The 25,264-nt window shown below is 36.7% G+C and overlaps 1 long non-coding RNA gene across 1 annotated transcript; it reads left to right on the top strand.

Annotated features, from left to right (window-relative positions):
• The first annotated feature begins 16,549 nt into the window (after nucleotides 1-16,549).
• Nucleotides 16,550-25,264, top strand: LOC306873612. Its single transcript, XR_013784506.1, has 3 exons — nucleotides 16,550-16,757; nucleotides 23,506-23,546; nucleotides 23,938-25,264. It is a non-coding gene; the product is annotated as an uncharacterized lncRNA (long non-coding RNA).

The raw sequence follows: 25,264 nt of genomic DNA, 5'->3' as shown, positions 1-25,264 counted from the left end.
TGTCAGGGAGAAAGTGCTGCCGGTCATCAGCTAATGCTGACATCTGCCCCCTGCCAGCTGACTGCCCTCCGGGACAGAGATCTTAACATGCACCAGCCACACACATACAACCTCTTTCCCTTTCTCTCTGTCTCTTTATCTCTATCTCTTGCACTGTGGCTTAGAGCAACAGGTGGTACTGCAACACTTATTAAATTTAATGGGACTATCTCTTAACCTGTCCTCCTAATTTTTTTCTCTGTAATCTTATCTTTGTATCTTCTACCGAAAAAAGAAAGAAAAAAGAATTAAATAAAAAGAAGTACATAAAGGCTAGTTGCTTAGATCCGCATGCGATTATGGTAACAAAGTTTGAGGCAGCACCGTCTGTAGGCGCGTGCTAAATCAGAGGGTAAAGAGTCCTGGAGCCGACCTTTTTTTGAGCATCCCACGGCCCCTGAGGGCTCCAAGGAGTGATGGCCTCTGAGCCAAATTAACTTATCTTGTCCATTTGTTTCTCCTAAAACAGATTACAGCGAGGGAGCCCACACTGGATGCACTTGGGCCCCTCACTCAACCACTCCCTGACTGAAGCCGATGGGCGCTTGACCAGCTTTTGTTCATGGTGCATTAACTCTGTCACACATTAGCTCTGACCACAGCTAATTGACTGCACTTGAGTCAATTGCTGTATAGAGTCTATATTATCAGCTTTAAAGGGTCTTTAGCTTCAGCTCCCTTTTAACTAACCGTGCTCCTATGGAGTCGCTCTGAAAGCTCCGTGGGAGTAAATAATTTAATGCAGACTTCCAGATTTTGGGTGCTATATCAGTTTAGTACAGAAACACAGAAGTGTGGTTTATTTCAGGGAGCTTCCAGAAGTTTTCTTGGATAACGCTGTCAGGAGAGCAAACAGTTTGGAAGACTGCTGGCAGGGAATCAGACGTGGGCCTAAGAAAATTGATGTGTGTCAAGGAGCCTGAGATCCAGCACGCAGACTAAATGGCCATATTTATTAGACGTTACAACAACAAATGGATGCTTAATGCTCTAATGGCCCTGATTTCCTTCTTGTCTCAAGGAAATCCGCAAAGAGCAGATGCACGGTGCCATTAGTAGTCAGTCATCTGACCTTAGCTTTAAAACATTCAAGTCACTTAGACAAAAACAAACAGCAAACAAACGCTTACATAAAGATTTTTTGCCTGTTATAGTGTGCATATTTATAAACATTTGTTCATATATATTACAGTTGTCAATGTAATATGTTAATTTGGTGCAAATAATTAAAAATGTGTTAAAATATACAGCTGAACACAGCAGGATACACAAGCCAAACATGTATCTGCACATGTACATTGACAATTTATAAAACTGTGCAGATGTATGCAATGTTTCTGTGTAAATGGCTCAAAACATCTCTAAAATCGAGTGCAAACCAAATGGATTGTTGTGGGCTGTAGGTTCAGTTATGGAATTTTACAAGGAAAAAATATTGACATTTTTGTTAAATGCATTGACTACTCACGCAACATTGTACTTCTCTTTCAGATAACAATATTCATGCAATTATTCATAGGAAGGAAGATTTCTACTTTTAGGAGCCACAGGTTCACTAAAACATCCATGTTTTTTGGAGTTATGTCTGCACATGTACACACACACACAATATTTAGCACTTAATATAATTAACAGTTTAAAAACTGTGCATGCAAAATATATATTGTCATATAATAATAGAATGTTGTTGAATTATATTTGGGATTTTTTCTCAGAAAATATTTTCCGTATTTATTTATGCATTTGTTTGTGCTTCCTTTGATGATATCAAGTTATTAAGTTCATTTAAAAATGCTAATCGATTGAATGCCCTAATTCACACTAATTTAAACACATCTATAACCAAAGCATCATATACAAACAACATAAGCATTCTTTGAAAGGAGAGTGTGCGTGTTTACATATGTGTTTGGAGATAATGCATATTAGCCTCTTGTGAGTTTCTCCGTGTTCTATAAACAGCTCAGTGCTATTTAAATCTGGGTGTGACTGAAAAAGCCTCGCAGCATGTTAAAATAGAGGCCTCTCAGTGCAGTAATTACTCCCAACAGGAGGGATTGTTTGACAAGGCACAAGGCAGGGGTCAAAGGTCACGCCCTGTCTGCCTCCCTTGTTTGCCAACATGGACACAAGATCACAGCCCGCCAAGGCGCTGCACGTTCTGTCACATTTTGCCTTCTTGCAAACAACAACAACAACAGCTCTCAGAAACTCTGTGTTGTTTGGAAACAGGAGTCTCAGAGCTAAAAGTTCTGGTTCTGTTATGAAGTCACTCCTATGTTTGTCATTTTCTTAGTCTCCTAGTCGGCCTCACTGAATGTGGCTGATTAGTAATTATGATAAAGCACTTGTTGCCGCGAGCAAATTGAGTCCTGGGAGTCGGCCATCCAGTCTGTGATTGATCATTAGTCTGTAACTGACCGTGTCTCAAGCCAGGGGTGTATTTTTAAAGCCGATCATTGGTAAAGAGAAATGTGGCGTGAGGCATGGTGCCTGAGGCCTTGGTCACAGAGGAGATTGTGTGTACCTTTATCTGCTGGTATGCTGAATGATGGAATATGGAAATACAAACATGGTCTGATGGATAGTAAAGAAGTAATTATGTAAATAAACAGACGATGGACAACATCTTCTGCATTTCCTTATTAATCTTTTATATACACATAACAATATTAATTTGCACTTTATTAAGGTGTTCTTGTTACAGTGTAGTTGTACAAGTATTTACTATATGATTTTTGTCAGGAATAGGGTTTGCTTTAGGGTTACTTGCATGTAATTATGCACAATTTATTGTAATTATAATAGTAAGTGTATGTAACATAAGGACATTGTAACCCAAAATTCATAGGAAGGCAGATATTCAGTAAAAACTATTGTCAGTTCACTAAAATGTATGTATGTATATGCATATATATATATATATGTATATATGTATGTATATATATATGTATGTGTGTATATATATATATATATATATATATATATATATATATATATATACTATTTGTGTGCGCTGCCTTTCAATAATCTATAGAATATGTTGAATGTTTTGAAAGAAGTGATAATACAGTAAAACAGTAATATTATTATAATGTAAAATAACTGTTTTATATTTAGCATAGTTTAAAATATCATTTATTCCTGTGATGGCAAAGCTGAATTTTCAGCAACCATTTCTCCAGTCTTCTGTGTCACATGATCCTTCAGAAATCAATCTTTTATGCTGATATGCTGCTCAAGAAACATTTATTGTTATTATCAATGTTGAAAACATTTGAGTTATTATTTTCGGAATTTTGTGATGAAGGGAAAAGTTCAAAAGAACAGCATTTATTTGAAATAAAAAGTTTTTGTAACAATAGAAATGTTTCTTTACTTTTAATCAATTCAGTGCATCCTTCCTGAAGATATAATCAGATAATACATAATGTACAACAGTTGTTTAGTTTTGTGTTATTAGTAGAGTTAATTCAACACTCTCCCACACAATGGATCATTGCAGTGTTTGAAGGGTGTAGGTGTTTTACTGAAAGGGCGCTGGCACTAAACCATTTACTAGTCTCCTTCAACTCTTTGTGATTTGTAGTTCAAGTTAATCTGTGGAGAAATGTCTGCTACTACCAAAGGGTCAAAATTTGGCTGGTTAGCAAAATCCAGTTAGCCCCTGCTGGTAGACGCTGAAACTAACCATTTAACTTAAAGATATTTTTTCCATCTGAGTATCTGTATATTCTGCACCAAGAGAGCAACTTGAGATGAATGGGAATGCTAATGGATAGCTTTCTTTAGATATTATAGAGACCTTTAGCAACTAGACTTTCATGTGAGGAGAAACAGTGAAATGAGCTGCTGTATATTTACAGTACCAGTCACTACTTTCTCAAATTGCATGGACTGGAAAGCTTGAAAAATGTAACTTTCCATCGAGTTTTGAAGATGCTGCACACAGTAAAGTTTCTTTTTCTGTCACTGAAAATGTCACTATATGAAATCCGCTCACAAACACTCATTAAAAGTGGCGATTTGGGAACTAGGCAACTGCAGCAGATTGTAAACACACATAACCAGAAACAAGTGAGCCGCATTATTTCAAATTGGATGTGCGTCATGAAACCCACAGCAAGCAGTCAATTCAAAAGAAGGGTAACGGCACAATCTGTTTCAGAGTTCAGAGTGAAATTTTGCAGAAATTGATGCACTGCTCTTTTCTTAGATCTAAGACTAAAAAGACTAAAACAGAACAAAAAAACAATTGAATGCTACTTACAAACTTACATAGCCATATGCAAATTGATTTATGTATGTGTATGCATAGTACATTTCCATATAAATATATTATCATTGTAAAAACAATGGTTTTTACAACCTGGAAACTGCAACAATTTCATGTAGTAATATACAGTCCATACAAATATGTATGTTTATATATGTTTAATACAGTTTTGTGTATGTGTGTGTGTGTGTATACATACACACACACACAAACACACACACACACATATATATATATATATATATATATATATATATACAGTATGTCAATACATGTTTATATTATATTATATTATATTTAGACTTTGTACTTTTACAAGTTTTTACAAGAACATATATAAGCATTGTATTTTGTATTAGATTTTTTGTACAAGTTGCATTTGTTGACATATATGATTGCAACATATAATACCATATAAAAACTATCATATAGATATTATTAACATATGTACATACAAATTTGATTATGGGTATTTTATGTTATAAACTTCTTCATCTACCTGAAGAAGGTACATATGTGAAAATTATATACTGCCTTATAGGTAACATGTTTAGCTTTAACACTTATGTGAATATATATTACATTTCCGAATAGGTACATTCAGATTTATTCATTCTGCTTCCAATAAGCAATAAAAAATTATCAGTATATCAAGTGGGCCGACTTGTAAGTCCACAACACCCATCAAATGGACTGCCTGCTGACCTTTGCCCACTGAACAGCATTTGCGTGCACTGAAGCTTTGGACTACAGGTGAGAAAGCTCTGACCTGTCAGCGGTGTTAGACCCCTCTTCTCGGCGCTCCTCAGGGCGCCAGAGCACATGTGAGGCTGAAGGGAGGAATGTTAACAGTCGTCATTAGTATCTGGGCTTCTGAGGGGGAGAGGGGCCCAGCGGCCGTGCTGCGAGTATGTCACTGGCTCGCGCCGCTATCTCTGTTTGGGTTTTCCCACGTTATGTCATGCGTAGACACGCATGTATGCACGCACACAGAGTCGTGAGAAGTAGGTAGGGATTTTATTTAGTGTTTAGAGTCCATGACTCCAACTGAGATTTATGGTTGCAGCTATGCGTAGATTTCACAGGGGGGTCTGTGGTTCATGTTCAGTGTTTAGAAGTAATATACTTAGTATGTGGTCAGTACAATTTATTTATTTATCTCTTATATATATATTTTTGGTTTTTATTTTTTTGGCCCCACTTTTTATATTAGGTGACCTTGACTACTATTTATTTACATTTAAATTAATAATTTGAAACAATTTGATACAATGTACTTATTGTGTACATACATGTTTCTGCCTTTGTACTTATATTTATTAAAATACCTCCATGTAATTACATCTGTAATTAATTCCTGTAATTGCATCCATAATTACACTGTTGACCCATCTCTTACACCTTAATACACCCTTACGCCTACCCATACCACCAAACCTGTCCCACCAGTATCCCACCTCAATAGTAGCAAAAGTGTTTTGCCATATAATATGAACACAATAAGTACTTTGGTTTAAACTTTATTTTAAGGCGTCCTAGTTACAGTGTAATTATACATTTAAGTACTGAGCAATATTGATGAACTACATGTACTTACTATATAGTTAGGGTTTGGCTTAGGGTTACTTGAATGTAACTATAAATTATTGTGATTATAATAGTAAGTGCATGTAACGTATAGCAAGGACACCTTAGAATAAAGTTTTACCATACATTGTACTTATTTTTTGATGTAAGTGAATAGTAGTTAAAGCCACCTAATATAAAATGTTTTTGTTCATGAATGGGGGTGGGGGTATCAAGCAGTACATTTCTTAACAAGAAACATTCCTTAAGCATCAAATCAGCATATTATAATTATTTCTACAGGATCATGTAACACTGAAGTAATTGCTGCTGAAAATTCAGCTTTGCCATCATAGGAATAAATTACATTTTAAAATATATTCAAATAGAAAACCATTTAAAATTCTAATAATATTTGACAAAATAAATTTTTGGATCAAATAGCCTTGGTGACAAAACAAAAGTTTATATACATATAATCTTCTTATTTGATCAGCTGTAACGCTAAGAAATATTAGTTTAGTAGTAGAATTGCTTGTAACTTTTCGTTGTGTCAACTTTAAAAATGTAATCTATACAAAGTGCAAATTCCAACCCCATCGTATGCTCACACAAGGTTTTAGAGAGGTATTAACCCTAGAGTGAACACTAACAAACAGAAAATGTACTGTATCTTTATAGGGAACTTATTACCTCATTACCCTGTTTGACCACCTTCACGAACAGCACCGTCTTGATTAGCAAATGTGTAACATTCCTTTGAACGCTTTATGGACATTTGTGCGCTGAAGTCTGAAACCTGGCTCCCAGATTGCAACATTAACAGCATGTAGAGTGAATTTATGGTGCGGTACACTGGAGGGTGAGATGGGCTATCCTGGAGGTCAAGCTGACCAGGGCAGATAACACGATCTGATCCAGGGCACCGCAGGCCACTGTCCCCCCCTTTCAACCCATTCCATGGATCTCCAGCTCCATCCGTGGCTCTTTGAAGTACCTGTGATTTAAGGTTATGAGAGGAGGACTCTGGCAATGCCTCATTGATCTCGGAGCGTATCGGCGGCTGTGACTCTGCCACGCTTTTGTTGTGAGGAGATTGACCTTATTTTCATCTCTCTGTCAATGTCTGATGACCGGACGGTGGATCCAACCTCCGGCATCTGGCTTCTCTGAAGTGATGCTGTAGAGTGAAATACTGAGTGAGCGGGATAAACATTAGCTTTTATGCTGGAGGTGCCGGAATTCAGCAAGCAGATCTCGGACATCGAGGAAAGCACATGTGGGCTCTAATGGACGGTTGGTTTGAAGATGATTGCGTGCTTATGTGATGAATAGGATTCTGAAACATCATGAGATTCCACAAATCCTAATCAGAAAATATTGAGCAAGACAACCGCTTGCCAAATTGCGGCAGATCTAGTTACTCCAATCAGATTATTATGGTGATAAATGTAGAACTAGTAAAGCACTTTCTGCACTCACACACGTCAACATTACTGGCTTGCTTGTTGATCCAGCAACACTCACAATCCTAAGCGTGTGAGGATGCGTGCCATGGAAAGAAAAATGGCTGTGGTAGTTGTTCTTGTCTAATCCATACAGCTGTGCTGCTTTGAAATTTAACAAGCAAAACAATTGCAGCTCCCGAATGTCAAGCGGTTTGTTTTGTTTTAATGCTACAGGAAGCAGATGCCATCTACTGTATGTACACAGCTGAGCCTCTATCATCCATACTGCACTCTGCACATTAGCTCTCTGCTACAGTATAGGAAAGCTACATAATGCTCATTCTCTCTTTTTTTTCCTCTTTTTTTAAATTTTATGCATTCTTTTACAAAAAGCTACACTGTCCTGTTGTTAAATGGCAATGTGCATAACAATGTTCTGTTGTTATATGAGTCAAAACATATTTTTAAATAAAGTTTAAGACACATGTCATAATCTTTGGTTTCGTATTGCTTTGAAAAACCTTTATACAATTTACAATAAATATAAATTTAATTACTCTAAAAATTCCATGTGGTATTACATGAATTCAAAAGAAATAACATATTTCCCTATACTTTGAAAAGTTTTATTTGTGTACATGCACATGTTTTCAATGTTTAATTTTTCTACGTATTTTTTTTAAAGTATTATTAAATGTAAAATCTAATATATCATGAATTATTCATTCATAAGTATAATTTATTTTTGTGATAAAAATGTCAAAATAACTGATATTGCATTTTTTTAAATGTATTTTTTATTTTGACATACAGTCATGAGGGTTTGCAGATGTTCCCTCTGCTTAATGTTGGTTGCACTACATAAATTTGATTTGATAGACAAAAGTTTTATTAATAAACAGTAAAGAAGTTTTGTTAAAATTGAAAAAATAAATTAGTTGTAGCAGTAAAAGAACATGCCAAAGTAATTAATAAGATTTATTTTCTAAAATGCCATTTTTTAAATGATATCAAGACAGTTGTATTACTCTGACGTCTTATACTTTATGCACTCCCCTAAAATATTAAAACTTATTTTAATACAAAAAATTAAAACATGGGGCTTTTTAGCATATTAAAGGGATTTGTTGAATATTGTTATTTTGTCACTGCATGTTAGTACTAGATATGCTGCAACTGCTTGAGCTTTAGACGTTCAGCTCTGTGTTCGCTTTTCCAGGAAGCAATCTTTAGTGATTGTTGTGACTGGATGTATTAGGCTATCAGGCTTCACAACAGTTCTCTCAGGTAATTGCTTGCTCATAAAATAATTTAATTATGAAGTCACTTACCACACAAAGCTCTGCTAATTCCCCTTGAACTCGGAAATAGTTTAGCTTGTAGCAGCACAGCAGTCTGTCATGGCTGTTGAGAAGTCGCTATTAAAAAAAATGAGTTATAATTGTTGGAAAACATAAACTCTTCATGGCCAGATGATCACAGATGGGGTCTCCATGGCAATACTTCCAAGGAGTTGGAAGTTGAAGCAGAAACAAGATTCATTGTTTACTTTTCTCAAAACTAATTTTCACATTGGTGTCCTTGGTGTCACTTCGATGTTGAGATTCCACGCCTATATTGTGAAAAGCTGCCCAAAAATAATTATATACTGCATATAGCAATATGGCTTTCCAGAACAAATATTTTAAAGGACACTACTCCCAAGGCCTCAGAGCTTAGAAACCACTCCACATTAACATGATCTAGCGGTTAAGTTCTGTCACCTTTCAGCAGAGCTCTAACCACTGCATTGCTTGATTTAACTGTCAGTAGCACTTTGCAAATTTGGACTGTTTCACTGGATCCTCCACTGCAAATGTTCTGTTCCATAACAACACTTCCTAAATCACAGCTGTTCAGGGAAAAAAGGTGAATAGACGGGTCCCATATCAAACCCTTGTAGCTCTCAGTCTGAGATCAAGGTCTGTGATGTTGTTTGAGCTTCTCAAAATTGAGTGTGATTTATATGTCATGGGGAAAAACTGTCGGTTTTTGCAATTTTGACAATGATGACCTTATGAGTGGGGAATGGTGGACTCCAAGGGGCCTTTTGGAAGACAAGCTGCTGCTTCATCCCAGACAATGGAGCACTGTACTGCATTTTCGATTATTGCCTTGGATCGTTTTTAAACGTATTAGGTCACTGTGATGTGGTCGTTACATATCGCTGCTCTAAAGCTGACCCTCTGATCGGATTCAAATGAATGATCGTGTTGAGATCAAAAGATCATCTGTTTTTCTGAGATGGATGCTCATGTGAACAATTACATCGACTGTGTAGAATAAGAAAAAAAATAAATTAAAAATCACGAATGAATGATTAAAGATCAGCCCCAGGTTGTCCACTTATGAGCGCTGACCACATTCCCACAAAATTTCCTTTTGGTCTACAACTTTCTAGGATTCCCATTCACATTATTTGTCTTCTGTTTGTCCATGTCTAATAGTTGAAACATATCTCTTTTGAGTAGTTCTTCTTGGCAGTCGCCACTTACTGGTCTGCAATGGGATGAATTTGTAACAGATTGCAGATTAAACGTGAGGAGGTAATTAGGCCTAAAGAGGAGATAATTTTGCTCCAGCCAGGCTCCTGTTGTTTTAAGTCCTTCTGGAAAATGTGGATTTTCCAATGATGGCCATTTAAAGGTGTCACTGTGGAGCCACGGTGAATTAAAGGGAGTCACTACATAGTCTAAACAAGCAATCTTCTCCATTATCAACAGCCTGACAGGATAATAGAGTACAATTGGTCATGTGACAAAGGCTATGGTGACAAAAGACCGGCATCTATCATTTAGCCGTCTGCATTGGTGCCCGCTTTTTTATCAGCACAGTTTGGTTTAAATGAAACAACAGGAAAGGAAAAGAAAGGAGAGTGATAAGACAGATTCAACGTTAATTTGCTAATATCAAAAACAATTCATGAAATGTTTATTTAGTTATTTGTTTATTTATTTACGAAAGGTATGTAGTTAATACGCTAATATCAAAAACATTTCTTGAAATAAAACAAATATTTATTTATTTATTTATTTGATAAGATTATATGCTAATTATCAAAAGCATTTCATGAGATTAAAAAAATATTTATTTATTTATTTGATAAGAAAGGCTTGAAGTTAATACGGTAATATAAAAAAAATTTCATGAAATATTTATTTATTTAAATTTGTACCATAGTTTTTGTCCAGGTTTTGCTATTACATTTACATGAAGTTGTTCTTGTTCTTGTCATAGACTCAATCCAAATCAACTAACGCTAATACAGCATCGTTTCCTTGACGAACAAAGCAAAAACTACCAAAAAAGTTCAAGAGGTTATAAAGGTAAATGATTTCATCTGCCTGGCCCAAACTACAGCAACGACCGAGGGCCAATAGCAGCACAATGAGCCGGTCCATTCCTCTCTGAGGTGGAAACGGCTAGTTAGAGTCCGTAATCTCCAGAGACGCCTGCAGCTCGCCCTATTCCCGAACCCCCCCGCCAGCGACTTTTAAGTGGAACCTTCTGAACATCGAGCCAGCGTTTGCTGGATAGCAGGCAGCTGGACTTTGTCATGCATGACCAGGGACATTCTTGTTAGTGTAGTGTAACCTTTTCTGCACTAACACAGATAACACTGGCACCTAGCTGGGTCCTAATCTGCATGCAGTGCCCAAGCAAGGGGAGGGAGACCGGGGGCCGCTAAGAGGTGGTGGGGTGGGGGGTTAAATGATCAAACAGCAGGCCAGCAGTGGTGGCTTGGGACACTGGCACCCCCAACGCCAGTGGTGACCTCACCGCACTGAGAAAACAGAATCCCATTCAGGCACATTTACTGCATATCTGCTTGAGATACTGAAGCCAAACTCCTACTGTAGAACAACACTAGTGCCATTCCTCAGCCAAGTCATTGACATTTCGCTTCCCTTGTTTTCCAATCAGAATGCTTAGTTTGTCAGTTCGCATCTGCTTTATGATGTCTCAGAAACCTTGAAAATGCAAACTGTGGTTGTTTTTCAAAAGCTGCCTCGACAGCATGCAATATAAATGAGTTGTAGACACGTTGCCGTAGTCTGCGTATTTAACTCCTTGTCGCTCGTGCAGATGATCCGCCGGAGGATCAAAGCATCGAGAGGGTCTCTATCACATCGCTAAAATGTTCATCTAATCTCAATAGAGCTGCGAGGGATTCACTGTTGGTGTGGAGAGCTTAGCTGCTTCAGGGAGAGGGGCCTTCAGACAGAGAGAGCCAACATGTGTAGTCCAGATGCCCAAAAGCGGAGGTGGGCGTGAGCCACGCTAGTGCTGACAATAATTCGGGGACAGCGGGTGTCAGGCTGAGAGAGGCCTACACCTCATCACCCCGCCGGCTAATTGATTTCCAAATGAGCCGCGGTATTTCTGCACAGTAATCTTGAAAGGGGGTCATAAAAATGTCCAGGGATACAGGGTGTGCTGCGCTTTTATCTGAAAACCTAAAATGTCTCTCACTTTCCTCTCTTATTTCTACAACCGCTAACCTTTCTCTCTTCCTCTTTTCTTCCACTCACGCTTTTTCCTCTTTACCTCTATTTACTATTTCTCTTTACAAGCTGGCACACCTGAATTATTAGCTCAAATTCAGCCCATCTCTTTGAGAGGAAATGTCTGAGAGGGCAAGGACATCCAAATCAGAACCATATTGGTGTTCTCTGTACAGAAATATGTGTGTGTGAGAACAAATTGAGTACGCATGAAGAATTCCAAATCCTAATAGTGTTCCAAAAACAATGATGCATTGTTTTTTTCCCATTTAGCTGCTGATTAGGTGATAAATCAGTATGGGTTTTGGTGCTGTGACACTGGCCATCAGTCTCCAGTATACTGAAGTAAATGAAAACCAGGAACCATGAAAAACATGCCTCTGACATCTTTATCTTTTGTTCGTGTCATCTTTACTGTAAAAATGTACTTTCATTTTATGAAGATACTTTTTAAGTGTCTTTTACATATCTGATAAAACCATTTTTTGAGAGTGAATTCCACTGAGTATGAGAAACAGCAATAAAACACTAAAGTAATTGGCTTTTGTGATGGAGGGGGGGAGGGGGGCATTACTTAACTTTAACTTTTTGGGATAATTTTGATGTCAAAAATAATTAACAAAACATTCCCTTGGGAACTTGTAGGAAAATAAAAGTGTGTGTTCTTATTTATATTTATATTTACTTTGTTGCAAAATATTGTAAAAATATTGTAAAATTGCATTATTTCATACATTGTAAATTTATATACTTTATGGTCCGTGCCCACACAATATACACGACAATAATATTATACAATTAAACAACCACAGAATTTAACATTAAATATATAATTCTATAAAATAAATAGATAAATTGTATAAATGGTATACCTTATCCTTTTCAGAAAACTGGAATATATATATTTACAAATTATAATTTTACATAGTTCTATAAATTTAACATTATAATGCTGTTTTGGAAACTGCAGGCAGTTTCTTTGATTCTTTGGTGTACAGACATTAAAAAAAGAGATTATTGTCTTAACTAAAGTTAAACACAATTTGTAATGAGCTCTGATGATCTGTCATGGTGTAGAATATCTCAAAGCAAATGTTTCCACAGATTACTCAGATCTGCTGTCTACACCACTTGGAAAATTAAAACTCTGCAGTATCTTTAGGTAGTGCAGAGGCTGGGCAGAGACATTATACCTAGCAGAGCTGACAACTAACTGACCACTTGCGGCTCCGCTGGCATTTTGCCTCTCTCCCTATTAGAGCCATCCAAATGTAAATATTTCCTTAGTTACCTTGCTTGTTGATCTATGGACTATTTCCATATTTATATTGGACTCAAAACATTTATTGTAGACATGTGAATGGACTAAGGTGTTGTTCCATTAACAGTAACAAAACAGTTTGCGCACAACTCCTTTTCCTTTTTTTTTTCCAACAGGGAGCTACTGTTCCCTACTCAAATGAAGCAAACAAGTTACAATAAAAAAGCATCAGTACAAGAAAATAGTAGTACTGTTCGTTAAAAACAAAATAGTAGTATTACTCGTTATTATTTGCAGTCAAGCCCCACAGTGGTTTTTCATTGAGAGCTAAATCCCACAAAAAAAAAAAAAATTAAAGTCTGAAGTCTGCATTCTGTGAACCTTGTTTCCTGTTTGTCTTCATGACACTTAATACACAATCCAGACCAAACTCGCAGTTTAATCAGCAGCTTTCTGGAAACAGAAACAATTAATCTAATGACTAATCTTATATGGAGCAAAACCGACTACACACAATTATAATAACATGATAATAATATCAATAAACTATAAGAGATTTGACTTTGAAAATACATTAACCTTTTAATACTTGTGTTTATTTGTGTGGTAGTATAAAATAGAAATTGCAATTTAAAATGCACTACAAAATACAGTATGTTTACATTTTCTTTTATGAGAGTCACAAGAAGTTTCAAATGTCAATCAAAGCATTAAAAAAAAAAAATCAGTATTTCAGAGTGTAAATTTCCTTTATCTCTGGATTGATGGCTCCAGAATACGCAGAGCTTGCAGGCTCCTTCTTATCAGAGCCTTGCTGAGCCTATCATCACTTTTAGGAACTACAAGGTGAACTTTGACCTCTGATCCCTCTCTTCACTAAGATATGGATAAGAAACCTAGTTCTCCCAAAACTACTGATAAATGCAAACTTTTAAAAGCACATATTCACAGAATGAGTGGAGTCTGGAAATGTAGAACTTTCGCCTCCTCTTAAAAGTTAAGAGACGCATTAGAGTAAATGAAGCAGAATTTTAAGTACGGAGGCATGATATCATATTAGTCAAATGAAGGATTTGAAGGCTAAAAAAAACATTATGAGATTGGTAAAAGCAACATTATGTCATTGATTCAATAAATCACAGGCAGACTACATCACACGATGCGGAATGGACAAATAACAAAGTCAGCTAAGACACTGTGTCTGTTTCACATTACGATTAATCGTTGCGTATACAATATAACCATGTTATCAACTCTCCCTCTCCTGTTCCAAGAACAACCATACATGCTGGCATCAATTACCCATCCCAAAATTCGGTTAGCTCTTCTTTTCACAAAGCCGAAACAAAAGCCGATGGCTATGCAGAACCACAGTGGGGCCGAGGCTAAACGGATTAGCACCGGGGCTGCTGAGTATCTGGTGAGTGTCAGCGGTTGCCTGGCCAGGGTTTGAGTTTGCAAGCCTGTGTTTGTTGGACTGGCTTTGGACATCCTCTCTAAGTCCCGAGGCTTCATTCTCTGATCAGTTGTTTCGCGGAGCCGGTTTTGAAATCGGGTTAGGGCGACAGGGAGAGAATTCAAGCATTTGCTCGCTGATTTGATTTAGCGAGGGCAATCAGTCGGGCAGTTTGTCTGATTTATAGCTTCCTGCTTCCCTTTTGCTCCTCACGTTGCCCTCTCACATACTGTATCATGCTGCTAGTGGATGAGGGCACTCATACTGACCAAAACATACACACTTGGCTACTTATCAGTGGTCACTAAACACTGGGTCAGTGCTAAATGTATTTATTTAAAGATGAAGAAATGCTTCCCACACAGCAGTTAGGGAAATCCTCAATGGCTTTCTGGCAGTCGGCATGCAAGACTTTTCGACTCAGCAATATCATTTATTTCTGGCCCGGAAGTTGCGAGGCTGGATAATGGCTGTCTTTGACAGTGCCACCCGCAGACTGAGAGGGACAGTGGAGATGAAAGCTGGCATGCTGCTAACCTTTGTGTTACAGAGATATGATTCTCCTAATTGCTTGTGACTGCACGAATAGCCATGAAGACGACTGCAGTCCCGGACAGTGTTATTAGGGTGTGCCCAATGCTTGTGTGCCCACACACACAGTGTCGTACAAAAGGCCTTCAGAGCTGCAGAAACCAGAGTGGCTATTGTGTAGAACCGCTACGATTTACACATGGAAACATGGAGCCTAGAAACAGTTTCCAAGATTTTCAGTGATTGCATATTTTCCCCACAGATACCACAACATTGCCAACTCCAGAGTTCTCTCATTTTTTTTAAATAATGGAAATTGCTGATGTTGGCCATTTATTATGATAATGTTTTATACTTTTTATATTTTATATAGTGCACTGATAAAAATGAATCATTGAGGCTGTAGGTGTAACATTTAAAAAAAAAAGAGAGAGAGAGAGAGAGTAATCCACTTAATACAAATTTGTAGTGATTTAGGTAATATATTGAACTTATCTTGAGTAATCTAGACAAGGCTTTGTAGATGTGTATTAAAATGTGTGTGTGTGTGTGTTGAAATTAAATTTATTTAAAATATTTACTGATTGATTTATTTGATGCAATGAACCATTTAAACATGATGTAATCAAAAAATATTTGAATGCATGTTTACATTAATATAAACACAGTAAGTTATTACATAGTATATGTTCACCTATAAACACGGTTAAAAGTGATATATCATTGATTAATATAATCATAAGGTGTTTGAGAGCTGTGCTTTAATATTTTAAAAAACAGCAAAGAATGAAACAATGAAAATGTCGAAATCTTGCTCTATAATCCAAACTTACTATTTATTTTTCTTTATATTGTATAGCCATTACCTAATTACACATTTTAAATGATTATTAAATAATACAAAATTGTGTCCATACTGATAAAAGAAATCTAATTTTGTTCAGTAAGATTTTGTAAAATAAAATACGATAACCTGTCATTTGTATTGTTGGTTATTATATGGCTTTTGGCTTAAAGTAATAGTCTGTTCACCCCAAAATGAAAATTGTATTATCATTTACTCACCCTCATGTCGATCCTGTATTTTCTGTCCATAATGTAAGTCAATGGACACCAAAATTGTTTGGTTACCAACTTTCTTGAAAATGTCTTCTTTTTATGTTCCACAAAAAAAGGAAACTCGTGTGAGTTTGGAAAGACATGAGGGTAGGAAAATTATGACAGAATTTTAATTTTTTTTGGTGAGCTATCGCTTTAATGTGTTGATCATTTTATGTCTGAATTCAATTAACACACTTAATAATTATTTCTGCATTATTACCCATGAGAATTAAATTTGATGGTAACCTGTTCAGTGTTACTCGTAGGCATAAGAGCAATGGGTGGTCTAGTTATGGCCCATTAAGAGCCTCTTATTTCCATCCACAGCTGTCCTCAGCCCAGCCTGCTGTCCAGAGTCCAGCCACCAATCTACCAGCTGGCCTTCAGTGCCACTAAAGCCTCTGGTTTTAGGGTATGTGACATCAAGGCATTGGAGCAAAGGCCTAATCACGTTAACATCCACAACCAGACGCTCCGCTCATTTGGCTAATCAAAGAGAACTGCTCATTCAGAGAGAAGAGAGGCACTGTATGAGGTACTTCTTATCTCTTTTTCTTATCTTTTCATCCCTGTACAGCACCTATGCAGCATGCACTTAATGTGGTCTGGACTTACTCATTAGCTTCCACATGTTACCTGAAATGCTCTGCAGTGGGGGAAGGTTTGTATTGCATATACGGATGATTTTTTTAAAGGCAATGGGTGAAAAAAATACTCCATAGAATGTATTATGAATTTTATTAATGTTGTTCATCTAAAAACAATTGAATGCAAAAAAGAAAGTTATTTTTAAGCATGTGCATTGTTAATCACATTTTAAGGTCAAGTCACGAGGACAAAATAAAATATATTAAAAAACAAAATTAAAAAATTATATATATATATATATACAGTATACACACACACACACACACACACACACACATATATACACACAGGGGTTAAAATGGGATTTGTTATGTGGCGGGGCTCATGGGGTTTCTGGCTTACAAAATCAATTAACAAACAATTAACAGTTATATTGTTACAATTAACAGTTATAGCAATTGACAAACTATAAAATCTAACAAGTTGAGAGAGCCCTCTGTTATGAACACTAAAATGCTGGAAATGCTCAAATGTCTGCAGGATTTTTAAAATAATTTACATTTACATTTAGTCATTTAGCAGACAATTTTATCCAAAGCGACTTACAAATGAGGACAATAGAAGCAATCAAAACCAACAAAAGAGCAACAATATGCAAGTGCTATGACAAGTCTCGGTTAGCCTGACGCAGTACACGTAGCAAGGTTTTTCTCATTTTTTTTTATTTAAAGACAAATCTAATTTACAACTTTTTAAGACATTTTTCCTGCAAAAATGTATTTAAAAATAAAAAATTAATACCATATGAGCAGAGTAGGGCAATGTCTATGGTAACATAATCAACTGTGAAATGACAGTAAAAACATTATTTAATTACAGTTGAGAGACTGTAATTAAAAAAAAAAATTAATAATATGTGATAAACCTCACATTTCATTTTTTTAAGAAAAGAGATGGGACAGAAGTATAAATGATTATATTAATTTAAAACAGAGGTATGTGGGCGGATGAGGGAAACAGCAGACAGGCTTATTGACAATCCAGTTTGATTCTCTGCCAGTAGGAGGCGCTTTTGGAACGTCAAACATGTAATGCTTTCCACAGAAACGGTAGTAAACAAAGCAGAGCTGTGAATCTACTTTATCAGATAAAGTTGAAATGCAATCGAAACTTTTCTGAAGACACTTGGTTCCTTTCAGCAATAGGCTACATATGCGTCGCATCATTGCTTGAATGAATAAGAATGAGTAAAATGTTTAGAACTATAGTCTAAATGTATGAGGAAAGACCTCTGATGAGTTACCATGGTAAATCGTCCCAGGCCCAATTTAATCCTGGTATATACTGTATACTGTATAATATGACAGATTTAATCTTCATTTGTTTAAGTAAATATTTAATAGGTGAAAGCAATGAATTTTAACATTAACATGTGCATGTTCTTTCTGTGTTTATTTCTACATTATTTATTTGGATCAGAGCTTCAGTATTATCTATTGTGTATTATCTATTATTGTTACACATATAGAAAATAAAGATCAGTCTCAGCAGAACATGAAATAAAATCATACTTGACAGCATTTGTTTGGAGAAAATAACATTCCTTGAAAAATATAGTAACAATGAAAGTTTATATAATATATATATGCGAATTTACATAAAATTAATAAAAGATATAATAAAAATAACTTATTTCCTGTCATTTCGGTCATCAGTTTTGCAGCATGGATAGCATTCCAACACTTATCAGAGACTTTTCAGCAGGAGCCATTTCTGCACAGAGCGAAGATTGGCCCTATCCTGGTGGTGAACGATGTCTATAATGTTAAGCACAACAAATGACAAAACCATCCAGGCACACACATCAGCACAGGGGTCAGGGAAGGTAAGGAAAAAGAGGCCCTCTATGACATATCTACTGTGGGAAACGGGCTGCAGAGATAGCCGAGCTTTAGTGTTTCATCTCTGCTTCATCCCATACACATTATCACTGACCTTTCACCCTGCAATAAGAAAGGCTATGTAACCCAGAGAAACACACAGCCATAAATCTCTTTATCCAGAGCTGTAAAAATGCAGGATATTCAAATTATGTGAATTGTGTCGAAACAGGAAAGTATATATATATAAACAGTATATAAAAAAACTTCACTTGCCTTTGTCCCAGTGTGGAAAAGTATCTCTCTCAATTTTCTCTGTCACTGTCCCTTTCTTTCCTGCTTGGGAAAGAATGCTGGAGACACAGTTAAAACAGAGAAGGCACGCAGCCACAGGAAATCCCATATAACAGCTTACATACACACCACACAGCGATAATGGAAAATGTGATAGCTAAATTGTTTTAGTTCTTGGCCTAACGAGACAGTTTTCCATGAGAAATGATCCCACAATGAGACAGGGACATCTGTTAATTGGTACATACACAATTACAGCATGAAGTACATTCATAATTGACTCTTTACAGATACCTCACTGCATTGCATGTCTCAATTGCCAGTAAACACATCAGATATATCACATATGCCTATATGAAAGTTTAGTTTCTTTCTAAATATAAAGCATAAAAACAGGAATAAAAATGTCATTTTAGTTTTAGAAAGACTACAGGTTCCAAAAGGTGGGTTTTTTGCTGTAATGCCATAGAAGAACCATTCCGATAAAGCACACACTACACAGCGATGAAGGAAACATTTTCATGCTTTTTTATGTTTGAAGTTTCTGATAAGTGCTAATGTTGGAATGCTGTCCATGCAGCTAAACCAATAACCAAAATTATTTTAAATTAAAACTTTATTTTTATTACCATTTAACTATTTTAATATCAGTTTCATTATATTTAGTTTATTTAAAACAGCCTGCAATAAAGGTTCCAAAAGCAGGGATTTTGCAATGATGCCATAGAAGTCCATTTTTGGTTCCCAAAGTACTTTTCATTTAACAGTTCTTAAAAGTACTTTAGTATGAAGAGTATTTTAATAATCTAAATAATGCTTTTTCCGGGCAGTGCATTTGAATCAGGAGAATAAACCTGTTTGGGTAGAAATGGAACAGGCTTCTTGTGGACCAGTTTCTCTGTTTTCAATGCTCTGTGCCCCACTACCACTCAACAAGAAGTATCTGCCAAGCAATCCATTGGTGACTAATTCCTTAAAAAAATATGGGCCCAGTTTAGGTCACACTTTAAGCTTTCAAGCACTTTCATTACTACCCATTACTTCCAATGCATTGTTTCCACCATCCTTAATTGATCATGCGTTTCAGGTATGGTTTAGAAAGGGACTCAGATATGTAAGGGGTTTTTTTCAGGGCAGTAGTTTTATGTCATTTGAACATATGGTCAAAACATTTGCTATTCCTAAATATAATTTTTATAGGTATCTGCAGGTACGAAGCCTAGTAAAAAAAAATATATTTTAATACCCTTTCAACCCCTCCTCCTCATAGTTGGATCAAGGATATTTTAGACTTGAGTGTATCTGAGCGGGGTCTGATATCAACAGTTTACAGTTTGATCCAAAGAGTAGCCTCACCATCTTTAGATTTTTTAAAGAAACAGTGGGAAGAGGACTTTGGAAGTGTAATCCCAGAGACAGTCTGGCAGTCAGCAGTTAAGCGAATTCATTCAACATCCATTTGTGTCAGACATGGGCAATTACAATTTAATATAATTCATAGGCTACACTTTTCTAGAAGTAAACTGGCGAGAATATTCCCAGAAATAGACCCGACGTGTTCTAGATGTCACAGAGGTGAGGCTACTTTGGGCCATATGTTCTGGACATGTCCAGTTCTAGGACCATTTTGGTCTGCGGTGTTTGAGACATTTTCATACATTTGCGAAAAGGAGATAGAACCAGATCCAATAATAGCAGTATATGGTGAGACATCTGAGAACCTCTTACTACCACCAGGTCAATCAGAGACATTGGCTTTCTCTTTTTTGCTGGCCCGACGGCTAATACTCCTACAATGGAAGTCAAATAAACCACCAACACATGTCAAGTGGGTAGAAAGTGTCATGGCATATTTAAAGTTAGAGAAACTCAAATACTCCACGCAAGGCTCCATTAAAAGATTTTTTTAAAGTTTGGAGACCTTTCCTTTTGTATTTTGAAGACAGATTCATTCCAAACACTAATTGCAATTTTAAAGTGCTATGTTGTAATAGATGTGATTGGTGTGTAAATTTTGGAAAATTCAATAAAAAGATTTGTCTATCTATCTAAATAATGCTTTTCCACTATAAAGAACCTTTTGTGTAATGGTAAGATTCCATAGATGTTAAAGTTTCTTCATGCAACCACCGGTGCCAATAAAGAACCTTTATTTTTAAGAATGTACACAAAGTGATAGCTCTCCCAAAAAATAAAAATTCGGTCATCATTTACCCACCCTCATGGCGTTCCAAACCTCTACACATTTGTTTCCTTGATGGAACACAAAAGTATATATTTCGAAGAAAGTTGGTAACAGTTTTTGTAACAATTGTGTGGGGGAAAAAAATATTCAGGCTCACATAAGGGTGAGTAAATGATGATACAATTTTTATTTTGGGGTGAACTATCCCTTTAAATACAAACATGAATTAGTTTTTAAGCTTTAAAAGTCAAAGCCTGGACATAAATTTGTAATACATGAAACATTCTTGCTTTATTATTGCAAAGGCAGGTAAAAATGTCCTGGCCTCACTCGTTCAAATGCTTGCATGGGTTTTATTTCAGCTAATGAGGTGTGAAGCCTTACCCTGAGTGTGTGTGTGTGTGGTGCTGCCCATAAACCAAAAGTGAGAAACAGCTTGTTTGGTAGGAATTAGGGGTTTACGTTTCCCTTTTTCCACTCACTGAATGGTTGTCCGTGTCTACATTTTATGCATGAATTTGAATTACTAATGCTTTTTCAATTATACTATTACAGTTTAGTGTATACGTTATATTAAGCATATCAAAACTTATTATAATGGAATTTAAATTTTGGGAGTCCATGTCGACGAAATGATTTCACAACCAACCATCATTTTGTTTTCCAAAGCTTCTCTTTAACATGTCTATTTTAAGAAGGTATCGTTCTCAGTGGTTGATTAGTTGCCTGGGCCTCTCTTATTGTCATCTCATGCCTGTCTGTGTCTCGCAGACATGGGGCCCCTTAGCAATGCAGCCATTAACTAAGGTCATTACAGAGAGAGGCTTTGTCATTAAGACCACATGGGTTCTCCATGAGTCATGCTAATAACTTTTTGCATTTATCGTTTTATTTTGTATATTCTCCTTCACTATTGATTTCCTCATGGGTTTAGATGAATTTGAAGTGAACTTAGTATCACCTTCAAGTGTCTAGAGAGGTGTCTGGGTCAATGTCATTCTCTCAGACAAACATCCTTTTAGCGGCTCTTTGAATAAAGCATGGCTATTGTTCTGCATTGACAGCACATACTTGGACCTGTCAGTCAAAGTGTCACGAAGGGCATATTGACGAACACAGAGGTTGCGTTATCGCTGAGAGTAATAAATCTGATGCCGTTTAATGCAGTGCATTTCAAGTATTTTTACAGCTATGTAATCGGTGTGACAGAAACTGCAAGAGCTGTTATGACATGGGAAAGTTGCCTTACCACCCAGGTGCTAACACCCTTTTGAGCAGCTCTGCTTAGCATTGGCGTCTCCTCCAAAGCTTTCAACACTGTTACTCAGTGGTGCTTTACAGACTTGCAAAGATCTCTGGGAGATGTAGTCTTTTGGAAACCCAACGAATTTGCATCACTCATAAGAATCCTGCTTGTAGAACATTTTCCTGTTGTGTTCAGAGCTTAGCCTTGAGCACAATCACAGGCTGGAAAACACAACAGATTCCTCGCGTTCATTGTAGCCAGGCTGGTAGATGCAAGCCGCCATCTGTTTTTTTTCAGTGAATGCCAAAAGTAACCCAAGGGGATGGGCGAAGCCTGTGATTGGGTCGGCACCCTGTTGCTTCAGAGGCCTGGTCTCTATATCAAACAACGCCATGCTGGAGGAAAGACCCATGGCACAGGGGATACTGCTGTGGAGGCAGGGACCTGGATGTGTGTCAGCAGGCAGTGTGGTTTATCTCCTCTCTATTTGTCATTTGTTCTTTTCCTTTTTCTATCACTCCTCCCCCATTTCAAAAGGGCAGTTTTGCTTCCCTGCTTTACGCCTTCTTGTTTTCCCTCTGTTTTTCCATGAAATCACTCATCTGTCACTAGATCATAGCCATCAAATGCAATTCAATTGTCTCAGAGGACGTCGCACAATGAGTTCCTTGTCCTCTTTGATGCTTTTGTCTCGAATGAGGCCCGAAACAAAAGCCACGGTGCTTTTAAACACGTTCAGCCTCTGTTTGTTTAATTTCAGTCTGAATTGAAAGTTGACCTGAGTCTCATTCGTATCGCAGTGCGCCATTAAAAAGCCTCATGGACTCTTGAATTTACAACTCACCGTTTTCCCTCAGGGCTTTGGAGGCCATATTATACCTAACTCAACTGATCCCCCCCAACCCAAAAAACTGAACCCAATGCATTCTAAGCCACTATAGGCGGTCAAGGCCCATAAAAGCCTAACAGTCTCTGCTGTGGCTGTTGGTGGTCTGTCTTGTTTCTTGGCCTTTAGATGGCAGAAGGGGCCTTTTTGACTGTCTGTGTGTGTGTGTGTGTGCGCGCGTGTGGATACGTATGTCTTTTGCAGGGACCTCTGAGAGAAAAACATCAAAAGGCAACATAATCCAGGTACAGGGCTTCACTTTTAACTTTTCAGCAGCTAGTGTCTGAAGCAGCTATAAAACTGTGGCCAGTGGGATGAGAAATGTGATTGATGCTGAGCACAGCTTGATTATTAAGAGATTTAGCTGCCTGTTCATAATATAGGGCTTTGGTCAGTACTGAGATTCATTCACGGTTGTATCTTCATAATTTAGCTAGTCATTCACACCAATCGGTGTGTGGATTGAGACAGGATTCTGAGAGCCAACTATACATACATTTAAGGTGGTTTATGTTGTAAAAATAAAGAATGCTTAGGTTAGCATTTAATGTATTGTTGCCATCTCTTCATTTCCTTTTTGAATTTTTATTAACGTTATTAACGTTTGTTTTCATTTGGCAATTGTACATTGTACAGTTCAAAGAGGCGGGGGAACACAGCCTTCATGTGGCCACCTGGGTTCTTCTCAAGTCGAACCCACTCACAGAACACCCTTTAAGGTCTGGGTGAGTAAGAGGGTTCCCTGGGACAATTTTTTCTGTAAGTATACAAGTCTGGTTGGAAAAGACATACAGAGGGAACTGTGAGGGGGAAGTGAAAGAGTACACTTTGGGGGCTTCTCAGGCTCTGTCATGATCTTTATTGCATGATGTGATAGAAAATGAATGTTTTTGGATCATTGAGATTGACATGAGCTTACAGTTTAAGGGTGTATGACTGCATAACATCCAGTTTTCTTTTTCTCTTTCAGTGTCATTCACATGCATGTGGTTTTATGGTGACCTGGTTTTATTTTAATCCAGTCTAGAGGGATGTTAAAGACAGCGCTTGAAAGCCTTCCACTAAACCACACGGTTGAAGGTTTTTTTTTTTTATCTCCACCTAGTGGTTTAAAGGGCTAAATGCTACAGGTGAATGCTTTGCCTTGAAACTTCTCAGTGATCTATTACTGTATATGAATGCATGCGCTTGAAACTGCTTTTAAATAGAGGCACATTTCAAAGCAATATTTACACCGAACCAATACTGAAAGCAAGTATAATTATTTTTTATCTTAAAAGGAAAAAAAGGTTTTCCAATAAATTAGAAAATGTAATTTAATATGAAATAATAAAACTGGTGCAAGAGGACATGTCGGCTAATTATGTCTTAATGTTTTTGTAAACATTTTGTTATGGTGGTTGGTGTCATTTTAATTGTAATGGTAAAATGTAATTTTAAATGCGATTTTTTTGTAAATGTTATTTTCTGTTTCTTTGTTAAATTTTCCTGTTCATAATGAAAAGAGATTAATATTTAAAACAAAGAAATAGTTATATACTGCTCGATTAGAGCTTCGAGATTGGAGAACTTTTTAATAACAACATTTTAAAATGGATAAATGTTGTCAGTGCAGCATATTTTAATGGTAATACAACACAAAACAATATGCGTGCCATACCTTTATATATAAAAAAAGAATATTACTTTCCAACTCACGCGATTGATGAATTGCTTTCTGTATTTTTTCTTCCACGAATTTACGGACTATACGAAACTCAATTCAAATAAAGGGCATCGATATTATTGACTTAATTTTCGATAATGTGCTGTTATTATGACAATATATTTTCATTTGTCCTGGTTTTGGTCTTTATTGTTCTACCTTTAAAAAAAAACTGCACGCGCACACATTCATGTAAACATTTATAATAAATGTGTAAAATAATAATGTAGCTACTGGCAAAACATGTAAAATAATGTG

The sequence above is a fragment of the Barbus barbus genome (assembly GCF_936440315.1).
Source record: "Barbus barbus genome assembly, chromosome: 8".
NCBI classification, from domain to species: domain Eukaryota; kingdom Metazoa; phylum Chordata; class Actinopteri; order Cypriniformes; family Cyprinidae; genus Barbus; species Barbus barbus.
The sequence above is the reverse complement of the archived record's forward strand: the minus strand, read 5'-3'. Positions and strand labels throughout refer to the sequence as shown.